The sequence below is a fragment of the Stegostoma tigrinum genome, unplaced genomic scaffold, assembly GCF_030684315.1.
Source record: "Stegostoma tigrinum isolate sSteTig4 unplaced genomic scaffold, sSteTig4.hap1 scaffold_417, whole genome shotgun sequence".
NCBI classification, from domain to species: Eukaryota; Metazoa; Chordata; class Chondrichthyes; order Orectolobiformes; family Stegostomatidae; genus Stegostoma; species Stegostoma tigrinum.
This window is the reverse complement of record NW_026728345.1, coordinates 1-9,428: the sequence shown is the minus strand read 5'-3', so window position 1 is coordinate 9,428 and position 9,428 is coordinate 1. Positions and strand designations below refer to the sequence as shown.

The 9,428-nt window shown below is 58.3% G+C and overlaps 1 non-coding gene across 1 annotated transcript; it reads left to right on the top strand.

The window, feature by feature from the left end:
- The first annotated feature begins 3,889 nt into the window (after positions 1–3,889).
- LOC125449587 (uncharacterized) lies at positions 3,890–8,769 on the top strand. The gene is made up of 3 exons (XR_009444595.1): positions 3,890–4,082; positions 6,203–6,308; positions 8,720–8,769. It is a non-coding gene; the product is annotated as an uncharacterized LOC125449587 (transcript).
- The last annotated feature ends 659 nt before the right edge of the window (positions 8,770–9,428 follow it).

Here is a 9,428-nt window from a genome sequence, read left to right as displayed (position 1 = left end):
CTGTGCTCTGGGACTCACCTCCTGGGGATGGGCTCAGGTCAGGGACTCACCTCCCTGGGACGGACTGTGGTCCGGGACTCACCTCCCTGGGACAGACTGTGGTCCGGCACTCACCTCCCTGGGACAGACTCAGGTGTGGGACTCACCTTCTTGGGACAGACTGTGGTCCGGGACTCACCTCCCTGGGACAGACTGTGGTCCGGCACTCACCTCCCTGGGACAGACTCAGGTGTGGGACTCACCTTCTTGGGACAGACTGTGCTCTGGGACTCACCTCCGTTGGGACGGACTCCGGTCTGGGACTCACCTCCCTGGGACAGACTGTGCTCTGGGCCTCATTTCCCTAGGACGGACTGTGGTCTGGGACTCACCTCCCTAGGACGGACTGTGGTCTGGGACTCACCTCCCTGGGACAGACTGTGGTCTGGGACAGAATGTGGTCTGGGACTCCCCTCCCTGGACGGTCTCCGGTGTGGGACTCACCTCCCTCGGACAGACCGTGGTCTGGGACTCACCTCCCTGGGATGGACTGTGCTCTGGGACTCACCTCCCTGGGATGGACTGCGCCGAACAATGGAAGGAACAGAATGGAAACCGAATGGAGCTGATGAGCTCTGGCTCGAGAGTCACACCGTGTGGACTCTCTGATGTCCACTCGTCCCGAGGAACGGAGGGAGCTCCCCTCCCACCCCCCCCCCCCCCCCTTACTAACCCGAACTCTCCCCGCGGCAGGATCCTTCTCGTGTGTGCACTGGCCCCCTGTTGCTTTCCCGTCTTCGCCTGGCGCAGACGTATCCACCTGGAACGCTGGCTGGAAGGAGGGGGTTTGGGGAGGGACGGAGAACGAGAGGGAAGTTTTTAACCTCATTCGTGCAATGAGTGGCCCGACATCCGTCTCCGACGGCAGATACGTGGGGCCAGCAGGGCTGGGCTGAGCAGCGGAAGGGAGCGTCGTACGAAGCGTGGCGTTCACCGGGAACATTTACTCTGATTTTTCCTTCTCAGACGCTGCCGGACCTGCTGAGCTTCTCTGTTCTTGCTCCTGATTTACAGCATCCGAGGTCCTGTCGGTTTTTATCTGGGCCGAGCAGATGCAGGGCGGATGGTTTTCCCGGTCCGCGGAATCCTGGGCCTGGGGTTACAGTCTCGGGGCACGGGGCTGGACCGTTTAGGACTGAGACGAGGAAATGTTTCTTCAGACGGAAGGCGGCAAAACTGCGGAATTCTCTGCGGCTGTAGGCCGTGGGGATTTTCTTCCCTATTAATTAACTGGAGGTTCGTGGGCAGCACTGGCGAGGCCAACGTCTCTTACTCAGCCCCAGTCACTCAGAAGGTCGTCAAACCACATTTCTGAGGGACTGGAGTCACAGGGCCATAGAGCACAGAAACAGATCCTTCGGCCCATCCTGTCCATGCTGACCCAGATATCCTAAATCAATCCAGTCCCAGTCACCAGCATTTGGCCCATTTCCCTCTGATCCCTTCCTATCCATGTCCCCATCCAGATGCCTTTTAAATGCTGTAACTGTACCAGCCCCCACCACTTCCTCTGGCAGCTCATTCCATACACGCACCACCCTCTGTGTGAAAAAGTCACCCCTCAGCTCCCTTTCCCCTCTCACCTCAAACCTACGCCCCTCTAGTTTCGGTCTCCCCCTACCCCTGGGGGGAGAGACCTTGTCTACTCACCCTCTCCATGCCCCTCACAGTTTTATAAACGTCTGTAAGGCCCCGCACAGGCCAGACTGGGTAGGGGACAGGATTTCCGTTCTGAAGGGGCACACCAGATGGACTTTTCGGACAATGTGAACAGAATGGGCTTTGGCCGTTCGACATTTAATTCCAGATGCTTATCGGGTTGTAACATCTGCCTCAAAACATCGCCTAGTTCCTTAGATGAATATTGTAGCAATAATAGCACACGACCATTAACTTGGGCCCCTGAGTATATTCAAGGAAGGCCATTCGGCCCATCGAGTCCACTCCGCCATTTAAATTGTGGCTGATGGGCATTTCAACTCTACGTCCCTGCACTCTCCATGTTGCCCTTGAATCCTTGTGAGGTCAAGACTTTGTCGATCTCTGCCTCGAAGGCATTTAACGTCCCGGCCTCCACTGCGCTCCGTGGCGATGAATTCCTAAAGGGCTCAAACGGTACAGAGAGAAAGCGTTGAGATATAGGATAAGCCACGATCGACTGAATGGCCCATCCCTGCTCCGGTGCTTTCATGCTGTCCTGGGTCACATTTAAAATTGGGGAAACACAACAGAGCTGCTTCGAAAGGCACAGAAGGGAATATTTTAAAGTCTCTTGGTTGACTGAGAAGGACAAATTTACCTCTCACTCTTGGCCTCAACAAATGCCATCTCAAACAAGAAAGAATCTTACCACCATCCCCTGACATTCAACAGTGTTACCATCACTAAATCCTCTCCTGTCACATCCTCGGCGGCGGGGGGGTCATCATTGACCAGAAACGGAACTGGGCTCACCACATAAACGCAGCGGCTGGCAAGGGTAGGTCAGAGGCTGGGAGTTGTGTAGAGGGTAACTCATCTGCTGGCTTCCCAAGTCTTGTCCACAAATAAATATTGACTTAGTCAGCAATGTCCACCTCATGAATGAATGAAAATAAAAGCAGATTTGTGCCACGCAGAGCTGGGGAAATGTGGGGTGACGATTGCATATTTCCCCGACAAAGCTGTTGGCAATTGGCACAAGTCAGGAGCGTGATGGAATATCGGGATGGCTGTCATTCCAACAACACTCAAGAAGCATTGCCATCATCTGATGAAGGGTCTACGCCCGAAACGTCAGCTTTTGTGCTCCTGAGATGCTGCTGGGCCTGCTGTGTTCATCCAGCCTCACATTTCATTATCTTTTTAATTTATCCACAGGGTGAGGACATCACTGGCTAGGCCAGCATTTATTGACCATCTGAAGGGGGAGTTATGAGCCACCATATTGCTGTGGGACTGGAGTCTCATGTTGGCCAGATCAGGTAAAGATGGCAGGTCCAGTCCCTAAAGGGCATTAGTGAGCCAGATGGATCTTTCTGACAACTGACGGTGGTTTCATGGTCATCATTAGGCTCTTAATTCCAGATTTTGTTTATTGACTTCAAATTCCACCATCGGCTGCGGTGGGATTTGAACCCAGACTCCCCCGAATGTTAGCCAGGGCCTCTGGATTAATAGTCCAGCGGTAAAATCACAAGGACCTTGCCTTTCCGTAACTGGCATCACATCCAGTCCACGCATCAACGATGCTCCATCGCAGTGGTGCGTTTTTTATTTTCGCTTGGCCAAGATGGAGGAGTGCCAACTGCGTGGGCAGCACAAGATGGCCGCCGTGGGCAGCACAAGATGGTCAACACCCTTCACTTCCGCCCTCGTTGGAAGTCGGGGGGGGGTGGAAGAGTGTGAAGTTAGACAACGCAACCATTCCCCCCCCCCCCGCCCCAACCAACCCCACGTCAATCTCATTGGAGGAAAATTGAACTTTACGAAGAAGCGGGTATTTTAAAGGGAAGAAAAAGCCACCCCAGGTGTCATGCGGTGAGTTACGTCCCCTCCCCATGTCCCCCCAACTCTCCTGGTGCCTTCCCCACCCTCCCTCAACCCATCCCCTCCCCACACAACCATGGTGGTGTGGGCCATAATGCGCATGCGCGGCCGGCCTCCGTTGGCCTGGGGGGAAAGGCGTGCGGGCGCATGCGCATCCCGTCCGCTCCGGACGGGGGTGCGTTCCCCGGGGATGCGTGCCGGGGAGGGTGGAGAGAACGACGTGTTGACGCCATGACGCAAAGGGCGGCGTGTTCGACGTTCAGCGTGTGGACAACGTCAGCGGAGCGCAGGTTCCAAGTGACGCGTCGCGCCGGTTGCGGTGACGTGGAGCGCAGTTCGGGTGGAGAGAACGGTGAAGCTGCATGTGGTTCGTGGCCTGAGGACGCGCTGAGTGAGAGGGAGGGACGCACAGGTCGGGGCACACGGCTCGCTGGGCCTTGCGGCAGACATGGGGAAGAAGCTGAAGGTGGGCAAGACCCGCAAAGATAAATTCTACCATCTGGCCAAGGAGACAGGTGAGAGCAGGGGGCAACGTGCGTGAGGGACAGGGTCAGGGGTCAGGGGTCAGGGGGCATGGGGCTAGGGGACACTGGGGGATGGGGTCAGGGGGCAACGTGCGTGTGGGACAGGGTCAGGGGTCAGGTGGCATGGGGCCAGGGGACACTGGGAGATGGGGTCAGGGGGCAACGTGCGTGTGGGACAGGGTCAGGGGTCAGGGGGCATGGGGCCAGGGGACACTGGGGGATGGGGGATGGGGTCAGGGGGCATGGGGCACGGATGGGGTCAAGGGGTACGTGGGGGCCGATGGGGTCAGGGCACAGTGGGGAGCGGATGGGGTCAGGGGACAAGGGGCACAGATGGGGTCAGGGGGGCACAGCAGGGAGCGGATGGGGTCAGGGGACATGGGGCACAGATGGGGTCAAGGGGTACGCGGGGAGCGGATGGGGTCAGGGGACATGGAGCCGGGTGGCACAGGGAGGACAAGTCAAGGGGCACTAGGAGGATGGGGGTCAGAGGGCACTGGGGGGAGGGGCTATGGAGCCAGGGGGCATGGGGTCAGGGGGCACTGGGGGGATGGGATGAGGGGACATGGAGTGAGGGGGCACAGGTTAGGGGGATGGAGCCAGAGAACACTGGGAGGGGATGGGGTTCGGGTCATGGGTCACAGGGGTATGGGGGTGAGGGGGCATGGAGCCAAGGGGCACTGGGAGGATAGGTCGGGGGTACAGGGGGCATGATACAGGGGGCACTGGAGGGGGGTGGGGTCAGGGGAGCTGGAAGGGGCACTGGGTGGGAGGACGAGGTTGGGGCTGCAGGTGCGGACTGGTTCAGTGGTGCTGGGGGATAGAGTCAGGGGCACTAGGAGGATGGGGTCGGGGGCAGTCGGGGGGAGAAAACGGGGGGTGGGGAAACGGGGTCGGGTGGGGCGCCGTGGGGGGTGGGGAAACGGGGTCGGGGGGGCCGCGGCGGGGGGTGGGGAAACGGGGTCGGGGGGGCCGCGGCGGGGGGTGGGGAAATGGGGTCGGGGGGGCCGCGGCGGGGGGTGGGGAAACGGGGTCGGGGGGCGCGCCGCGGGGGGTGGGGAAACGGGGTCGGGGGGGCGCGCCGCGGGGGGTGGGCAAACGGGGTCGGGGGGTGCCGCGGCGGGGGGTGGGGAAACGGGGTCGGGGGGGCGTGCCGCGGGGGGGTGGGGAAACGGGGTCGGGGGGGCACGCCGCGGGGGGTGGGGAAACGGGGTCGGGGGGGCGCGCCGCGGGGGGAAACGGGGTCACTGGGGCAATTGAGTTGGGGACGCCGACTGTGTTCTGGGGTCATGGGGAATAGGGGGTCAGCTGGAACGGGGTCAGCGGGCACTGGGCTGGGGATTAAAGGGAGACATGAGGGAAGATTGGACCGGCTGGGTTTAACGTTCCCTCCAAGCAGAAGCCATTAAAATTACGTCAGGCGTGTCTAGGGTAGGAAGGAAGGAACCGCTTCCCCTTGACGACCTGGGCCGGGGTGGGGGGTGGTGGGGGGGTCATGGATTTTTGTTTTAAAGAGGCCGGACGTTTTGAGGAGATGTGAGGGCAACAAAAAAAATCACCCAGTGAGCGCCGGGAGTGTGGGACTCTGTCTATAAGGATGGGGGGTGTGGGGGGTGGCAGGAACCCTCAACACATTGAGGAAAGATCCAGCTGTACAAGGGCCGTTGCCAGAGCAGACAGGCTAGAGGCCGAGCCCTGGAAAGTGAGTCTGGAATTGTGAGCTGCCGGATAGAATTGATGGGCTCCCTCTGTGCCGGAGACCTCCTACGGCTGGCGCTGAGTTCAGGCCGAGGGTCGCTGGGGTGAGGTTGAGGAGTTTATTGACTTGCAGATCCTCTAAGCTCTCGTTCTGTACTCACTGTCGGTGGCAGCTGCTTATTTACAGGTGGACATCTCATTGTTGGCCTGCTCAAGGTGCGTTGTGGACCACAGAGCAGGCTTGAGGGGCCGAGCGGCCTCCCTGGGTAAATCATCGCCCCGCAGCAGGAAACAGGGAGGGAGCACATGCAGCATAATTCCAGGGAGGAAGCGGGTGAGTGGGACGCGGTTTCCCCTTGGGGTTTGAACAGCCCAAGACGGTTCACATCTGCTGCTTGTCTCCTCCGCGCCAGGTTACCGTTCCCGGTCGGCATTCAAGTTGATTCAGCTGAACCGCAAGTTCCAGTTCCTGCAGCGTGCCCGCGCTCTCCTGGACCTCTGCGCCGCCCCAGGGGGATGGTGAGTGTGTTGGAGAGCGCGCTTGAGTCATCGGCGCCCCGGGGAGCCACACGGCGACCGCGCGCGAGAGCCGCCGGTGTCGGGACTCCAGCTGGGAGCGCCGTACCCGGTCCTGGGCCACCGTGCGCTCGGCCAGACGATAAACGATGGTGAGAACGCGAGTGAGGTCGAGGCGGGGGGTGTGGGCCCTCAGTGACGGGGATTGATTGGAGAAACCGCTTTGCTCAGAGCAGGGAGGTTGGGTCGAGGGGTTTGAAGTCATGGCGGGGTGGGGCTGGGCAGAGAAATCCTGCGCTTGGAGCGATGAGGAGAGGGTGAGTAGTTGGGCCTTCCTTCATCGGAGAATGAGAGGCGTCTTAATTGAAACGTAGAAGATTCTAAGGTTTTGGAGTAGATCTGTACCTCGGGCTGTGGGTGTTGTGGTGGGGTGGCTCACCGAGCGGGTTTGTTGTTCCGCAGACGTTTCGTTCCCGTTCCGGGGAAACATCCTCAGTGCAGCCTCTGATGAAGCGTCGGCGTGTTTTCCCGCCTGGTTTTTAAACTCTGGGGATCATGGCGATGGATTGTCCTCAGTTCCAGTTTTCCTTCGTGGACAGCACCAAAATCCTGGGACAAGCCAGGCAGAGACAGGCACGGGAATTCCTGGAAGCATGGCACTCCAAGAAGCATGCTATTAATAAACACATTGAACTCGATCCCATATACATTCCATGACGGAGGAAACCCGGGAATGAGGCCATCCATCGCCATGGTCCCCAGAGTTTAAAAACCAGGCGGAAAAACACGCCGACGCTTCATCAGAGGCTGCACTGAGGGTGTTACCCGGCACGGGAACGAAACATCTGCGGGACAACAAACCCGCTCGGTGAGCCACCCAACCAAAACAGAAGATTGTCAGGGGTATTCACAGGGGATGGAATGGGTAGGCAGACCAGTCTTGATGGGCCGAATGGCCTACTTCCGCTTCCTGTGTCAAAAGGTCTGATCATCTACCGCTGAGAGGGAAGATCTGTTCCCGTCGGAGGGAAGGTGGAGAACACAGGGACACAGGTTGAAGGGGATGGTGTGGGTAGGTTATATCCCCTGGGGGGAGAGTCCAGGAGCAGTGGGTACAGTCTCAGGATAAGGGGGCCCTACATTATAAGGTGGGGATGAGGAGGAATTTCTTCCCGTGGAATCTGTGGAACTCTTGACCACAGAGGGGGCTGGGACGTGAAGTACGTCGAAGGGGGGGATAGATTTTTGTTCACTAAGGGGATCGAGGGTGACAGGGTAAAAATGGAGGGTGGGACTGAAGGCAATCGGATCCGCCATCGACTGGCAGACCTGTCTCGATGGGCTGAATGGCCTACTGCTTCCTGTGTCGAAAGGTCTGATCATCTACTGCTGAGAGGAGAATCTGTTGGGGATTGGTGAGCGGGAGCAGCAGAGACACCTCTTCACTCAGCAAGGGGTTAGGGTCTGGAAGGGGCTGCCTGAGGGGGTCGGGGCTGGCGGGGGTAGGCTCAATGGAGGTTTACAGAAGCAGTAACTGTTCTGCCGCAGTGAACGTGGGGCAATCTTCCCGGCCTCTGACTCAGGTTCGAAACCCCACTGAACGTTTCGGTGATACTGGGATATGTCGATGTGTTAGCTGGCTGGGCACTTTGTGGAATGCTGGAAAAGTTACATGGCAAGATCCCACAATAATGAGCTGCGTAGGTCGTCAGTCGCTCCTGACAATATTTGAGGCTGGATGACAACTCATAGCCAGGACATAATAAAGCACGCGCCCGCGGCGCCCCCCCCCCCCCCACCCCGGGCGCTGACCCTCCGGCAGTGCGGCGCCCCCCTGGGCGCTGACCCTCCGGCGGCGCGGCGCCCCCGCAGTCTGGAATTTGGTGCAGCACAGAAGAGGATGGCGTTGGGGCAGTGCTGTTGAACTAGCCGTGTCAGACCCGGGGCGAATCATTGGTCGAATCTCTCCAGGGCAGACGGTGAGTTCCGACAGAAATTACGAAATATAAAGCTGGTCTGACGTGAAAACCCATCTTGTTCGCTCCGTCTTTTGAGGAAGGAAATCTGGCCCCCCCCTCGCCTGGCCAGCCCTACGTGTGACTCCAGGCCCATTGCAACATTCCTGAATCTTAACTTGTGTCTGAAATAATCCAAAGCGCCGATCCTTTCCGGTAACAGCTAATAGTGACAAATGTTGGCCCAGCAGCACTGACCACGTCCCATAAATCATCTTAGAAAGGTCTGTGGGCTGTGATTGGTATGTCTTATCCATTAGAGCTCTGTCTCCCGGGAAACACCTGCCCCTGACAACGGTCGCGGTTGCTGTTCGAGACCTGGGTGCGATGTTTAGCTGCGATGGCTGGCACTAAGGGCATGCTATCTGATATAGATGTGTTTCTTTCCCTTTGCCACAGGCTCCAGGTTGCAGCCAACTTCATGCCAGTTTCCAGCTTGGTCATTGGTGAGCGCTTCAGATATTCGACTCACATCGTTTTCCCATTTGTTTCGCACCTCTCTGCCGCTTCGGCCTTCGACCTCATGAGAATTATGTAGCCAGGAGAATCTGGAATCTCTCTGTGTGTGTCTGTGTGTGTGTGTGTGTCTGTCTGTGTGTCTGCGCGCCTCTGTGTGTGTGCACGCCTCTGTGTGCGTCTGTGTGTGTGTGTCTCACTCTGTGTGTCCCTGTGTGTGTGTCTCACTCTGTGTCTCTGTGTGTGTGTGCGCGCCTCTGTGTGTGTGTCTCTGCGTGTTTCTGTGTGTGTGTGTCTCACTCTGTCTGTGTGTGTGTGTGTGTCTCTCTCTCTCTATGTCTCTCTGTGTGTGTGTCTCTGTGTGTGTGAGTGAGTGTGTGTGTGTGTGTGCTCTCTAGTGTCCCTCTCTCTCTCTCTCTCTCTCTCTCTCTCTCTCTCTCTCTCTCTCTCTCTCTCTCTCTCTCTCTCTCTCTCTCTCTCTCTCTCTCTCTCTCTCTCTCTCGCCCCCTCTCTCCCTATCGCTCGAGTACTCCCAGGACAGGCACAGCACAGCATTAAATAGTGTAGGGCACCCTCTACATTACCCTGACAGCATGCCCCCCCCGCCCCCCCATACCCGGTGTCAGCACTGAGTGCTCCCAGGACAGGGACA